Source organism: Sander lucioperca, chromosome 2, assembly GCF_008315115.2.
Source record: "Sander lucioperca isolate FBNREF2018 chromosome 2, SLUC_FBN_1.2, whole genome shotgun sequence".
Taxonomy (NCBI): domain Eukaryota; kingdom Metazoa; phylum Chordata; class Actinopteri; order Perciformes; family Percidae; genus Sander; species Sander lucioperca.
In genome coordinates this window covers 538,606-554,851 of record NC_050174.1, presented here as the reverse complement: position 1 = coordinate 554,851, position 16,246 = coordinate 538,606, and the positions used below count along the sequence as shown (strand labels likewise).

Genomic DNA, 16,246 nt, shown 5'->3' with positions numbered 1-16,246 from the left:
ATCCCACACGCTCCCACAACCAAAAGGACCGCGTTAGCTTTATGTGTAGCTGTGGTCTGTATCATTAAACCCAGACGATGTTTTAGGTCTTAAGCAATTTATCAGTTTTATACGAACCCTGGGCTCACTTTACAGTAATTGATATTGATGAATTTCTGAATCATGTTACATCAGTTACAGATTTCTTAATCGTAATTTATGGCCGTTGCTTATTCCAATGTGCTGCAATAATACAAATCAGAAATTGGATACAATGTTTTGGATTCTTCTAAAAAACATTCTGATCTATTTTTTGATATTGTCTGTTTTGATAGACAATGTACAGAAAGAGGAATAGAGGACAACGATAGCAAGTAAACCAACATGCAGGCAAACTAGAGCTGCAACGATTAGTCGACTAATGAACTAATTAGTCGATCGCTTGAAAAATAAGTGCTCACTATTTTAATAATTGATTAATCAAGTACTTTGTCATGCAAACATGGCAGAAAATGCTGTTTTCAGCCTCTCAAATATGGAGATTTCCTGCTCTTTTCTGTTGTATATCATCTTAAACTGAACATCTTTGGGTTTTCTACTGACAAAACAAGATATTTAAAGCATCTCTTTGCCTTGGACTTTGAGAAACTGGGATAGACATTTTCACTATTATCTGACATTTTACAGACCAAACGATTAATCGATTAAATAATCTGCAGATTGATCGATAATGACATTAATCCTTAGATGCATCCCTAAGTAAAACCAAAGGTTTCATGCATCATGGCCACATCCTCACACATTAATGCCTCCTGATGAATTTTGCTGTGTCAGACTTCTGTCTGTCATGACTTCTATGACTGAGCGAGAGGAGATCTTCCTCAGGATGTCCAAAGGCATGTACTCACAGTTTCAGTCTTTCACACAGCTGCGTGATAAGGTCTATAGTGAAGCACTTATACAGTACATTGGCACAGGCAGTGGCAGTTAACCCAAAGGAAATACTGCCCCTTTTTTCAATTTGCATGCTAATAGCACTGCAGATTTAATCTGATATGAGCTGCACAGTGGTAGCCCTCATATAAATTCCCCATCAGGCATCCAGTCCCCGTCGTTCACGTCTATCTTGCATTAGTTCCTGCAGCCGATCCCAGCGTCACATTCTTTGAAGGCTCCTTTGTCTTTGTCCTTTTATTTGTGCATATAAAATAAAGAAGAAGAAATATACAGTAACGTAAGGAAATGCACAGGTGGTTTGAAAAAAGCAACAACAACCTGATGGCTTGTAAAATGTAAAAGGAACCCACCTAACATTCAAACTAAAGACAGAGCTGTACATGCTCGCCACCAATTTACAAAAGAACATAAATGGTTTTTTAAAATATTTAAAGGAAATAAAAGCATAGACATTCCAGACAAGGGGTACTACAGACAAAAAAACAAGGAAGAAAAAGTCCTCCAAACCATACAAGGATATGGGTCGTTTATTCCTCCCCTCTAATACGACCCACAGAAGCGTTTTCATAAATTAGCGCCCCTAGCGGGGGCAGGAAATACATCTTCAAATCTAAACCAGAGAACGTAATGGTGGTGATTTTGAACACGTCTTTAGGGGTGTGAAACGGTCGCAGTTTGGTTAGGTTTAGGCACAAAAACAACTTATTTAAATTTAGAGAATTGGAATCACTGACTTCACTTCAGATTACGCACGTGATGCAGAACGTGACCTAGCTCCGTTTGTTCCATGAATAAAAAATAAAAAAACAACCTTGCCATTTACTTTCATTTTCAAACAGGACTTGACCCCCGGTCTGCGGGGTGAAAGTAGGTGCTCTTATTATTCGTCACCTTACTTCCTGCTTTGCGCCCTTCATAATTACTACGGCCACTAGAGGACGCCGCTACTCCTGGGTAAGATAAGTTATGTCATGTTAAATGCCAATGCTTCATATCTTCTCCCTGGTTTTAAGTGTTGGAAAAAGGTCCACTGCGTCCTTAAAGCAACACTAAAGCACTTTTCCTGCTTCGGTCCCCCTACAGGTTGGAAGCGGAATTGTCCATTTTCGCTGTCGTAATGTCTCATTATGTCTCATTCGAACTACAGATGCGCTACCCGATCTGGCAAACTTGCACAATGTAATTTAATGGACAATTCTGCTTCCAACCTGTAGGGGGACCGAAGCGGGAAAAGTGCTTTAGTGTTGCTTTAAGATAACAGTGCTTTTGGAAAACCAACCCCAGATTTGTGGGAAGTTAGGCCAGTAAACTAGCTAAAAAAATGGCAATCCAGGGCGCCTGGGTAGCTCACCTGGTAGAGCGTGCGCCCATATACAGAGGCTCAGTCCTCGACGCAGCGGCTGCAGGTTCGCCTCCGGCCTGCGGCCCTTTGCTGCATGTCATTCCCCTTCTCTCTCCCCTTTCATGTCTAAACTGTCCTGTCATAATAAAGGCCTAAAAATGCCCCAAAAATCTTTTAAACAGGCCCAACACAGATCGCTTCCACCACAAAGGTCAGCACAGGTAAATGTTGATTTTTGTTTTATTTTGGCTCACTAATTGCTGCTTGAACAAACGACTTAAGGGAGCGTTTTTCAGGGAATGACAATTTAATCAATTTCCAGGAACCAGTACATTAATGCATGAGTTTGAAAATTATAGAAATTCTTTGTGGAGGCTTTGGTGTGTGTGTGTGTGTGTGTGTGTGTGTGTGTGTGTGTGTTGCTGAAAAAGTCCATAAAGTCACATACACCAACAAGCTATAAGTCTCACCATGACACTAATCCCCATGTTGTTAAATGTGTTTTATATGGAGCTTTTATTCTAAAGAGCAGAACTGAACGGAGCTGAAGATCTGGAGGATCATTGTGGTTTCGATTTATGGTGCTGGAGTATTTCTCAATGGTCTTGCGGTATTCATTGCATCTCTGCGTAATCCCTAATCAGAGTTATGTACATAGCACTCCATCAAGAGCCCTTCAACATTGCTCCGAGAATGTTGACTTGGTAATTGAATTTGAACATAGCTTACGATGGGAACATAAGCCAGATGCCAGGATGTTTATGGCATTGTTGCTTTGTGGGCAGCAGTGTACACAACCTCGGTCTCTTGCTGCAGCCAAATTTTCCATAGCCATGCATCCTTATGGTCAAAAACATCCAGTAATGAAATATGTGTGAGCAGTGATATGCATCATGCACATTCATTACTGCGCTGTGTCAAATTCTGGCAATGAAAACATGATTGAAAATTGTTCTTGCTCAAATCAAATGTCTTACCTTTTTAAGGAAAAGGAGGAGAGAGAGAAGGGGTATGACATGCAGCAAAGTGCCGCAGGTCGGACTCAACCTGGGCAGCTGCGCTAAGGACTGAGCCCTGTGGGCCTTTCACACCTACCTTGTTTGGTCCGAATTTTCTGACTTTTCGGTTTGATCCGAACCAATATTACAGGTGTGAGACGTACTTTTCCTCTGAAGCGTCACGTGAATTCGTCAGCCGTTTGAGCGGAGTTAGCAACGGCTTTCAGCTTTATGGCTCTCGTGTATCCTCGCTCATAGCTCCTCAGAGATCCCTCCTCAATCCTTGCTCCTCGATCTTCAGAGCAGAAATAAGAGCTTTGAGTCGGCCTTTGCGAAGGAGGACCAGAACTTCCGGTTCAAGCGAGGAGATATCAAATAAGAGAAGTGAAAAGCAGCCCAGGTCTCAATCTTAATTGGGGAAACATTAAACATTGCTCTCCATCACGTCATCAAAACACCAAATGAGGGAATATCTTTTTCAGTGTTATACAAGCTTACAAACACCTTACTGACACACTTTGTGTCAAGCCCTGTATTTCTTGGAATATAGTACATATTGTCCTGATTTACATCCAAGTGTTCAGTGCTGCAGGTTTTTTAGAATCTGGACGTACGTAAAGCGTTCAAGGCAGAGCACCGTTCATTCCTATGAGAGTTGCTCAGTGACGCATGAATACAAAAAAGTTCAGAATATAAAATGACCCGGATGATCGGCACTGCTTCCGCACTGTGCGGCCCATAAAGCGGGCGCACTAGAAACCTCCGCCAGCTGAGCCCGCTACTTCCTGTTTAGCGCTCCGCTAACTTGAATGGGAATCAAATGATTTAATCGTGCGGCTCTTCTAGATTTTCCAAATGTTATCGGACAGGATAGATCAAATTCTGATAGTGAAACAAGTCATTTTGCAGGGGGATGTATCCACTTTTACAAGGCTAAGCTTACCTAGCTTGTAACAGTAATTATTTTGTCTCCTCTCCCTGTCTGTTGCATGTACAAATAACAAGGTCACATGAGACACAGCCATCTTCTAACTGTATACATATTGGGAACTATATTCTCAGAAAGCCGAAGCACTGCTACTTCTGTTACTTGGGCGGAGTGATTTGCTTGCAGCACCTGAGAAGCGCCGTGGTGAGGAGCAGAGAGTAGCAGTGCTTCGCCTTTCTGAGAATATAGTTCCCAGTATGTATACGGTTAGAAGATAGCTGTCTCATGTGACCTTGTTATGTGTACACGCTGTGACTATACAAATCACAACATGTAAATAGGAAAATGTTGGCGTTATTTTGTCACTTATTGGGAGCAGTAGGCTAGATGGAGCCGGTTACTTCCAGGTTCTGTGCTAAGTGAGGCTAGCAGTGGGTGCGTCAGACAGAGTTACAACACGTACGGAGATGAGAAGGTTATGTATGGACTCATCTAATTCTGGGGGATACGGTGAATAAGCTAAAGTCCCAATAAGTCGGCGTGTTCCTTTAATGTGAGAATGAGACTAAGCTGGCCTGGATCAGAGTATACTTTCCTACCTAAGAGGGGTTGTGCTGTGTTAAACTGACTCACCCAGACGCTGTGTCAGTTCGCGTCAGAAGATGGCTGCTGGCATCAGTCTCTCCTGCCCTCGGGAGACCGCCGCTACTCCGCGTCGGCTACTCCGCGTCGGCTACTCCGCTACTCCGCGTTGGCTACTCCGCGTCGGCTACTCCGCGTCGGCTACTCCGCTACTCCGCATCTGCTACTCCGTGTCTTCTTTCCAGCGTCCTCTCCATCGTTGCCGTCGTCAACAGGCCAGCCCCATTCTCTTTGTTGTAGTTCTGGTTTTAAAAGGTGTATTTAGTTGCGTTGTGGGAAAATAAGAATAGCCTTTCAGCGTCTTTGTTTTCAGTAATGTTCTCCGTGTGGTAGCGTGTGGTTTGCAGCCTGCATCGTGCTGCACCTTCCTGAAACACTCTCCTATATGAATCTCATATGTCCCACCTGCCAGTCAGGCCGGATTTAATCAGCTTCACACAAACACACCTCCTCATGTGTCACATGTCCTTACTGACCCTATTGGCGCTAACTACATTCAATGAAAGGCCTGTCGTAACACCACTGATTTACAGACGTCTCTTTCGCCATGTAGGTCTCTGGGGAAAAAGTGTTTTTTGGCCCCATGGCATCACATGACGGACACGGAAGTTTTAATTTTACAGTTTGGCCGTTATGTCAAATTAGCTTCAAAGCCCGGCGTACTTCCTGGGGGCCTGGTAACTACTTGTCATAACAGCGTCTCAAAGATGAGGATTCTGCCCTCAGAAGTGCAACCACCATGGCAACCACGAATCAAACCAACATCATTGACTACAGTCAATTCACAGACTATACACGTAAAAGGTGAGAGGCTGCGGTCATCGAAAGGCTATAAGCAAAAAATAAAACACTTACAAGTACTTTCAGGTACAAATGAGCTGGAAACAGAGCACAAGGAACATGCAGCTCCAAAAACAGCATCTTGCGCCCACTGTAGCTGACTCTGCAGCCACCTCTGCACACAGTGGTTTGTCATTAACTGTTGTGCTTTTATCAATTCTTTTTCATTGCTTTATGTATCTGAGCTGCTTCAGCTAAATGTGTGGGTTTCATTTTCCCAATGCTCAATTAAGATTGATTACATAACTTGTTCTGGATTATGCAAAGTGCTTATGAGAGAAGAATTTAATACAATGCGGGTAATTATATAAGGACAATTATTCACTCAAAGGCAACATAAACTACTTATATACACTGCCGCAATGATCTAGGCCTGTACAGCAAAGCCTTGACCTGCCTTTTGCAAAATTTGAGCTTGAAAAAAAAAGGCAAGAAGCGTCTTAACCAAGCCGCAGCCCACTAGTTTCATGGCAGACACCCTAACCACACAACCGCCGCAATGGATAATGATGAAAGCTTTGGGATTTGTAGTAAAAGTGATGTGCATCCTCGCAGAAATACAGCCTCCATGTACTCCAGAGCAGCTTGGCCGAGCGCTGTGGGTGAGTGAACGCAGATGGGAGAGATGCCCAGCAATGGAAAACGAGGAATAAACTAGCTTAATGAAAGCATCATGGCACAGTGAAAAGCCAGTCCAAGCCATCAGTGAGAATGCCCCAGGGGTAGGAAGATGGGCTGGTGTGCGTGCTGGGGGCTGGAAGCTTGCCGACATCCAGGAGCTCGCTGTTGGCCCTCTGTGGGCTCATGGCAGTCCACTCTCTCGCCATACAGCCCCTCCTGGGAGCAGCCAGAAAGCTGATATGCCATGTTACAAGATGTTATGCTGATTGGCCCCGAGGAACAAAGTAACATATAAAAAAATAATTAAATGCTTAGTTGAAGATGGCAGCGGCCCAAGTTTGTCTTTTATAGATGGAGTTGCATCTGCATGCAATGTCCTTGACCAACACATTTTCCCTCACAGCGTATCAAACAGGGACACTTAGTCAGGTGCCTTTTGCGTTTGTTTCTGATGCAAAAAGTCTCCTTTAGCGTCTCAGTCAGACCTAGAGGGGCTTTAAAGTAATATCGTGCTTGGTCAGGACTCTTGGCGTCACTTTTTGATGCTCTGGGTCAGGACCGATTTGGCGTCATTTAAAAAGTGTACGTTAACTTACATGCGGCGCAAGAACAGGACAGTTAGGTTTAGGAAAAGATTGTGGGTGGGGTTACAAAATGTACGTTTTAGTGACACGCGGGAAGAAAACTGGACTCTAACCCCAGTCTTTTGGCAAGGCAAGGCAAGGCAGCTGTATTTGTATAGCACATTTCAGCAACAGGGCAATTCAAAGTGCTTTACATAAAACATTAAAGAGCAGTTAAAAACGATTAAAAAATTAAAAACCGATAAAATACGAGAATACATAAATTTACAGTGCAGTATAAAAACAAGTTAACGGAGTCCAACTTGGGCCTCCCAGAGGTAACTACATGAGCCACCCTCTCTGGCTCATAGGAGTAGCGAGCTCCTTTTAAAGTGCTACACGAGTGAAAGTCCTGTGTTGTTTGACCCATGCAACACCCCAACCTACTTCCTTACGCAAATTTTCGGTCTTTCATACTACTTGCTACCGTTGTCCCTCTTAATACTACGTCATCTTACAGCGCCGGTGCGTCCCGTACAGACGCTAAAGGGTGATCTTTGCGTCGGTATCTGACGCTGAGAGCCACTGACCAAGCGCCAGTATTTGACGAGTTGGGAGTGAGAATGGGTTGCCTTGACCACGTCCCGACATGAAAAATCCTGTTACAGAAGAGAAACAGTTGTTCCTCGACTGATGTTTGTTATCAGCTGTTCAGTAAAATATTCAGCCAGTAGATACAATATATTTCCTAGCTGATCAAGGTTGCGTGCAGGTGTCGCCTGATATTTATCTTCCTTTTTTCAAAGATTTCAAAGATAATGCCTCCCGGCATTTACCATAATTCATGTTCGAGCTGAATGTTTTACTTTTGGTAATGGCTACACAACGACTCTCATCAACATATTGTTTTGTCCACAGCAATCCCGCCAATCAGCCCCAAAACATCCCAGTTAGATAGTAAATTCTCTTCAAAACTTGCATTGTGCTTGCTAGTTTGCTAGTTGTCAGTTTATCAGTCACAGTGTGGTAAGGTTTAGGCACAAAAAGTACTTGGTTAAGTTTAGAAAAACATTGTGGTTTGGGTTCAAATCAGACGCTACTGCACTTCCTGAAGGTTACGCACGTGACGCTGAACGTAACGTACCGTTGCTCCGTTTGTTCAGTAAAGTTAAAAAGAAAACATACTTTTATTTTCAAACCCTGCTCTCCTAGGTGAAAGTCCTGTTTGTTTGAACCATCCACCACCCCAACCTGCTTCCTTATTTGGAAATCTGACGTTCTTATACTTCGTCAACTTACTTTCTGCTTTGCTCCAGTCATAACTACTACACGCACTAGAGGGCGCCGCCATTATAAACGTAAATATAAGTCGTAATTGCTGCTTGAACAAACGACTTATGTGGGTGCTTTTCGAGGGATGACAGTCTAATTTTTTTCCAAAGGAGAACAGAGGATAAGTGATTTACAGATATGCAGCCAATGTCGAGCAGACAAAAGAAAAAGCAATTCGATTTCAGTTTAACTTTGAGGGTTATATAACTTTCATTCACAGTCCTAGATAAAGACCTTATTCAGGGAGAAAAGGAAAAATAATCTAACATTTATTAGTCCCTGTCAATAGCCTTTTAATTTATTGTACTTGGTATTTATTCGTTTCTCACCGACTTTCATTCCTGCGACTATAAATAAAGTCTGTCAATAGAAGCCATTTTCCCCTCTCCACAGGGTGCAAGCGAACTTCATGATGAAGTTATCTTCTACAAGGCTCCGGTGCACAATGCCATCTATTCACTGCTTGCTCCATCTCATTTTGACAGATGTCTAGTTTCACAACCTACCTCATCATCCATCTACGGTATGCAGTATGCATGCATTTTATTTTTCTAGAAAGCACAAGACTGTATGGTTTCACTTGAATTTTATTCCAAGAATGGGTCAGGGGTGTTCCTAGAATTGTAAAGACACACTGTTTAAATCGTTCACCCCTCACACCACCAATGTATTTATATAAAATGAATTTAACCCCATTTTTATTTCTACTTCTCACAACGTAGGCTCTCCAGCAGACATATGGATGGGTTTGCGGTTCAGGGGAAGGACAGTTATGCATTGTCTCAAAGGCACAGAGCAAAAGTAATGTTCACCAAAACATCTGTTAATTGTTAGTCATATGGGAAGAAGATATTAGAAGGATTGTCCTCTTGCAAATGGATAAAATTGAGGGACTAAATCCAAAAAGGTTCAGGCTTAAATCCTGCAAGAGCCAACACTGTGTCCATCAACAGCCACGTGTCCTGTCAAACTGTCTTTTACTTTTAGAGCCACACAGCCTTTTCACTCTTCAGCCAAGTCAACTAAAAGCCGTAAATGTAATAGTTGCTGTCTGTGGACGGTATGGGATGTTTTCCTCACTTTATTCAATGTCAACTCCACTGACAGAAAAGCCATTTACAACTTCCAAATATATCCTCCTGCATCAACTGGCAAAGATGGTGAAGTTGCCATGCATTTTCCACGGATCCATCAAGAACTGAATCAAACTGTGAGAGCCGGAGAAGTGCAAACATGGCAATGCTGGGTCGCAGCCTCTCTTCTTTGTCTCCGTTCGCAGCAGGGCGGATATTAACACACAAATAGAAGATGCGGCAGATGAATTAAAAGGTGACACAAACGGAGAAAAGATGCATTCAGGAAAGACACGGTCTGAGGACTCAATTCTTTTTTTTCTCATCACTCATCTCTACCGAAACAATTCCTCTTAAATTAGATTAATAACCACTGTTGAAGGGTGTCATATTTTCCAGGGAGTTAAAGTGATGCATCTTCTCCACATGCTGCACCACGCATGGTGATAAAAGTTGCGTAAATTGATGAAAGTATTTAATCGCGATTAATCGTACGATTGTTCATAGTTAACTTGTGATTAATCGCAAATTAATTGCACGTTTTTTATCTGTTCTAAATGTAATTAAAAAGGAATATTTTTCAAGCTTTTAACGCTCAAGTGGTATTTCAGACTCGACTCCGGTGGTAACTAAGTTCACATTGACAGAACATGCAATTAACTATTAGTCTTGTCAAGAGAACCATCTGGAAGGGCTTTGAAACTGAACTTGATCAAATCTGGGTGGGGAAAGTGAAAGAACAGCGCTTGTCCCTCCCTCATTACCACCACTGAGGTGCCCTTGAGCAAGGCCCTTAACCTCCAACCGCTCCAGTGGAGCTGCTCAGTGGCCAGCAGATCAGACTGTGGTTGTACTGGGCAGCTTCCAGGTATGAATGTGGAACTGTGTGAATGTGATCAGGTTGTCGTTGCAAATGAGAAGTTGTTCTCAATCGACTTACCTGGATAAATAAAGGTTAAATAAAAAATATAAAAATAAAAAATCTCCTTGTGTTCAGCTCGTCATTAATGGCCCATATTTCAGCTTTTGTTTCTTTGCGGAGGGAGGATATGTCTGTCTTAATTTAAACAATGTGTGAACCAGTACCGCTTCTGTGGATATTTGTAGCTCCTCTCTGAACGTCCGTAGAGACAGCGTGGTCTCTGGTGTAACCTCCTTTGTATTCACCTTTGCGGCGTCCGACATTTTTGAGTTGCCTCGTGTGAATGGAGTTAGTTCTCTGAACTGCCGTCTTTCTTTCCCTTTGCGCAAGGTCTTCTTCCTTTCAGGACTTTTGTTGCTAAGTGATTAAGTTGTGCCCCACTTCATCAGTTACTGGAGGTTTAAATGTCTTTGTAGAAATGTATTTTGTCAGACCTCTCTCGTCCAATGCTAGGAAGGAGATCAATCCTTATACCAATAATATTTTGACCTGATGATGGCGCTAGAAGATGGGTCAGTGGATCATCAAAGTTTTTACAATTCATCCTGAGAGGAACAATGAATGTACCAAATTTGATCGTCCATCCAATAGCTGTTGAGACTTATGCAGACTTATACCTATTGGGACTTGTTACACACCAACCAGACGGCCGACCATTGGCAGAAAAGGCAGTTGGACTGATCAGTCTCCCCGAGTTGGTCAAAAAGTGCCTCAGTACACACCGAAGAGACGAGACGTCTCCATAACAGCAGGCGGCGCTAATCTGTATTGTTGCCCAAAAAATGAAAACCGGCAGCTGATTGGACGAACGTGTCACATGGGTCTAGCTGCTGCTTCCGGATTTTGGATTTTTCAACTGGCCATTAATGGCGACTCATTCAGAATACGATTGTACTAAAATAGCTCACCGAAACGTGTTTCTGAAAACATTTTTAGCGAGAAATAGACCATGCAGTTGCTGAATCTGTCTGTTTAGACACTTACCAATGAACAGCAAGAGGTGGGGGGATATAAAGCACGTACAGTTGTAATTAGTGAATGGTTCATTGTTTGGAGATTTATCATCTCTCAGTTGGACGTAGCGTGTTCAGCGGACGTGCTTGATCAGGAAGTTAAAACCATGCGTCCTGTGGCTTTGGCGCATATTCACAACATCTTTCAGTCTTTACATTAGACCTGTTTTGGAAAGTTTCAGACCGGTTTACTCCTTACTGTCGACAAGCATTAGATGTAGAAGAAAGGGGACAAGGAAGTCTTGTTGAAGGTATTTTCTTGCGTGGCTGGTGTGTATGTGTGAGTCAAAGGGAAAGTAAATGAGTGCTGGGTTTTTTTATGAGATCTTTTCTGTAGCACTTTGGTCTCGTGGGTTTATATAACTTTGCAGTATAAACCACATCGAACACTCGCAGTGAGTGGTGAGAATAACCAAAACAAGAGGGGTCCTTGTAACCTTTCATGTGAGCATTCTTGGCAAATCCATGTTCACTTCCCTGAGACATTTAAAATGTCTGCTGCCCAGTTGGAGAGCTCTAGAAAGGGCCGGAGCTGTGATGCATTCATTGGCTCACATATTGCTCGGGAGCACGCGAGTAGTGCTAACTTCAATGCACTTTAACACTCATAATCGTAGATTTAATAGGTTTAGGTGTGTTTGAGCTATAAAGTGTGTGTCCTTTCTTTGCTCCTACATACCAAAAGTGTCCAGAAAGGGTTTGATAAGTTGTCTTAACGTCACTGTGAAATTGATGATCTCAGCTCTGACCTGTGCATTCATAATCCTCAGTTAATTATTAAAGATCAACAGACACCCTCAGAAATGTACGTGGCGTTCTGTCCTGGTATTTGTGAGTGAGTATGTTTGCATGTCTTGTCTAGGATGACAGATAAACTGGCTTTGCTTGCATGGAAAGAAGCTCTGAAGAATGGTTTTGTGCACAGTGGAGAATGTGTAAACCACAGTGTCTGCAAATGTCCTCACTGGACCTCGGTTAGGTCTGTTGGGTCCCTGCAGTTTCAAGATGTAACGGTTTACAGCTGGTAGCGCGGCAGATCATCAATCTTCGTTTTTGTATTGAAGCAAGTGGATTCTCCTCAAGTTATTTATATATAATAATAATAATAATAATAATAAGCTTATTAATGTAGCAACTTATACAGACAAAGTCACAAAGTGTAATGAGAAAAAATGTTAAAAAATGAGACCCAACAGTAAAATGAACAAGCAAAAAAACTATAAAATAACAATAGAAAATAAAAATTAAAAACCGTAAAACAAAAACTTAAAAACAATTACAAACATCAGACAAAATGAGACTGTCCTCTTCTGAAAAACGCTCCCACAGGTCGTTTGTTCAAACAGCAATTACGACCTATACACATATAGACACACAAAGACACACGACTCATATCCTCGTATGGTTTGGGGGAAAATGTATTTCCCATTGTTTGGAATGTGTATTCTTTTCTTTCCTTCAACTATTTAAAAAACAAAACAAACAAACATTGATGTTCGTTTGTACCATTGACGACACCGAGGTCGGGACCTTGGTATTACTTTTTCCCCCAAAAAAGAACTGATTTAACTGCCTAAAAGACCACATATTATATAGTCTGGCATTGCCAGACCTTCCTCCACAGCGCTGCGGAGGAGGATCTGGCTAGTCCACACAGCATTCTGGGATGGGAGAAAAACGTGAGCTACAGTGCCTCTGCAAAATAGCCTCGGGAAGGAACTTGTTTTGGTGGAACATTTGTACGTTAAAAAGTTGTTTTCGTCATACAACAGAAAACTGATTCGAAAGATAGTCTAGCTAGCTGTCTGGATTTACCCTGCAGAGATCTGAGGAGCAGTTAACCATAGTCCTCAGAAATCCACCAGAGTTTAGAACGCCAACACAAAGAAAGAGGAAGGGGACGGACATCCGGCCGGAATGAGAGACATCCGGCGGCACCGGAACAATCCCGGAAGTGAAACGTCATCGATATAGACTACAGATTGTATGACAATAGGGAGTGCGTTCCACAGTGTCAGAGCCACCGCCTTACAAGCACGGTCACCTTTTGTTTCAGGCTGGTCACGCTATGGCTGTGCTTGGCTGGATGCTTTGGTTTTTATGGTATAATGATGATAATCTCCTTATTTTTCATGTTGAAAACATTTTGATTTGTTTTGCATGCAACAGTTTTATTGCAGCTCACAGTGCTGCATGTGGAACCCATGTGGAACAAATTCTGATCGGGAGAACATCTTCCCACATTATTCGTGTTGGTGAGCAAACAGATTTTACAGCAATCATAAATCTGATTCCTTATTTTTTTTAAAACAGAGTATATATATTGTAACACAGTGAAAAAGGACCTTTGAGGCTAATGTGAAAGTATTTAACCCTGAGAGAATCGTCGTTTACATGATCCTGTTTAAATCGATCTAAAATAAAAACCATAACAGCTAGAGCGTAGATTCTCGTTGAGTCTTTTGCGTCAGTACATTGTACGCTCATGATGATGTCACCACGTTACGTGACGTCCGGTGCAAACCCGTGTGACACCATTGCTGTTGCAGATGAAACTATCAAAACGCCTTTACACTCTGCTCACAAAGTGAGTACATCTCAAAACTAAAAAAAGTATAGAGTTCAAATAACTTCTGGCGTGTTATTATATTATTTTGTTCATCTTTTTGACGTTAAGAAATCTTTTAGATCAATATCTTTTGTGTGTTTATTTAGTAGAATTTGATGAAAAGATGTCAGATTTTTTTTTTATCTAACAATTTCAACACTTTTATTAATTATTATGGTTTATTGGCTAACATAACCTTTTAGCTGAGGTTGTACTGATTTTAGGGATGTGAAGCATTTGAAGATACTCCAAGAAATGACATCACAATAAGCAAAAATACCAATGTAGACACTGGCGGAGCATTTCTATCGCAGAGTTCAAAGGGTTAATTCAAACGGCATATAATAAGCTTTTGATAAGTAGCGCAGGCAAATTAGTGGTACAGTTGTTTCAGCTTGGCTTTCTCTTTAGTGGTTGCAACTCTGTTGCATTTACTGAGTATCGAAAAGACTTTGAACTTCAGTCTGTCGTTGCCACAAAACTGCTTATTGCACAAGAGAATTACCCTCTTGATGTTCAATCCAGTGTAGTATCTAGTATGCCTGCAACTGACGATTATATTCATTGTCGATTAATCTTCTAATCATTACATCTTTTAAAAACGATTAAACGATTGGAAATTACTACACTCTCTAAGTACCACCATTATGGCCCACGTTAAGATAGAGTAGTAGCTACGGTCAGTTCACGCAGGAGGCAGGTTTATTCCTAAAAAAACAAAATGTATTGTTGAATGCCGCAGCCACGCTGTACTTCCTCCATCCCGCTCCAACTGAATCCAAATTTGAGGTAACTCGGGTCATATCTCCCTACCCCGATTTTCCACTGGGCACGTCCGTGCTGTGTTCCCGTTTTGTTCCTTCTTGCGCCACGTGCCGGTGCCATGTCATTTCTCCGACGCTCCATTGTTCCGACCTCTCAATAACCCGAAAAATTCCCTTTGGTCCTACTACAGCTCACTAGTCCAACGTCCACCTATCCCCTGACCAATTGGCTATCCTAACCTTAAGGTCAAATGCCTAACCCCAACCAATCGAGCTGCTTCGTAGGGCGGGTCTTGGCGTGGCCTTATTGGGATTCGTAATTTCGCCACCAGTGGGACGTTGGACTAGTGGGCTGTAGGACCAAAGGAAATTTTCCGGGTTATTGAGGGGTCAGAACAATGGAGCGTTGGAGAAATGGGCAGTCCCCTCACGCGCCATACCACACCGGGAGAGTCTCAGAAGCAGAGTGTCTTACTGTCTGACTCGCAGATCTCAGAAGCACTCCTGTAATTAAACTCCATGCCTTCTCTTTCCTGGCGGATCTGTGCTGTCGTATTATGTTTTTCCACTTCCAAGATGAATCTCTCGTCGTTCGTTGATGTTGTAAAGGAGACGTATACGATATCGCGGCTCGCGTGAAAATAGACCTGGCCGTATCTTTAGCGGAGCGGAGAGCCGCTTCACGCTTCTGGGACCCGCAGTGGCGCGGCTGGTGGAATATCAAGCATTGACTTGAATGGCTGCGATTGCTCGCGGGGGCCGCGGCGCCTCCGGAACGCAGCACAGACGCGCCCGGTGGAAAATAGGGGTTACTGTTTTGCATCGTTTGCTGCAAGCAGGTGCTGTGGAGACTTCACTACCGCTGCTTCAGCAGCGTCTAGCACTACGCTTGTCCACTGTAGTTTCCACAGGGCTGCTCAAAATACTCTCCTCCTCATCTGCACTTCTCTATGTTATAGTTCCTGTTTGGAGCCACGATTGCAGTGTTTTTGAATCATTCATTTTACCTCTGCTTACTATCTTGCCATCACAGCTCGTAACTAATCATTTATGTATGCGCACTCCGTTCATGAACGTAACTATGTAGCTGGCTGATATCGAAACAGAAATATTACACTTAAACACTTTTTAAAATTACTTTTAACTGATCATAGTTAAAGCAATATTATTGGAAATGTGGTATTATGTTTTTAAATTCATTTATTTCATTTTTTTTAAATATATCAGAGATTCCATTCTACCATTAGAGGGAGCTTATGTCCCACAAGTTGTACTTGTACCATAGTTTGAGAACCAGTGGTTTCCTAAAGCCCAAGATGAGGTCCTCAAATGTCTTGTTTTGTCCCCAACTCAAAGATATTCAGTTTACCGTCACAGAGGAGAGAAGAAACTAGAACATATTCACATTTAACAAGCTGGAATCAGAGGATTTTTCTCTCTCAAACCGATTATAGTAAATAGTTGGTGATTAATTTAATAGTTGACAACTACGTGATTAATTGATTAATCTTTGCATTTCTAATCAAGTGGTAAAACACACAATAATCATGGGCCTCATTCACCAAACGTTCTTAGGAACTAATGTGTTCTTAAACCCCACTTACGCAGTTTTTACAAAGATTCTGGCATTCACCAATTTTTTCTTATTTGGGATTTGTTCTTAG

General features: G+C 42.2%; 1 long non-coding RNA gene across 1 annotated transcript; it reads right to left on the bottom strand.

The window, feature by feature from the left end:
• Positions 1 to 481: 481 nt before the first annotated feature.
• LOC116053934 lies at positions 482 to 16,030 on the bottom strand. The gene is made up of 3 exons (XR_004105958.2): positions 15,877 to 16,030; positions 12,176 to 12,180; positions 482 to 494 (listed from the first exon to the last, which is right to left on the bottom strand). It is a non-coding gene; the product is annotated as an uncharacterized LOC116053934 (long non-coding RNA).
• Positions 16,031 to 16,246: the final 216 nt, after the last annotated feature.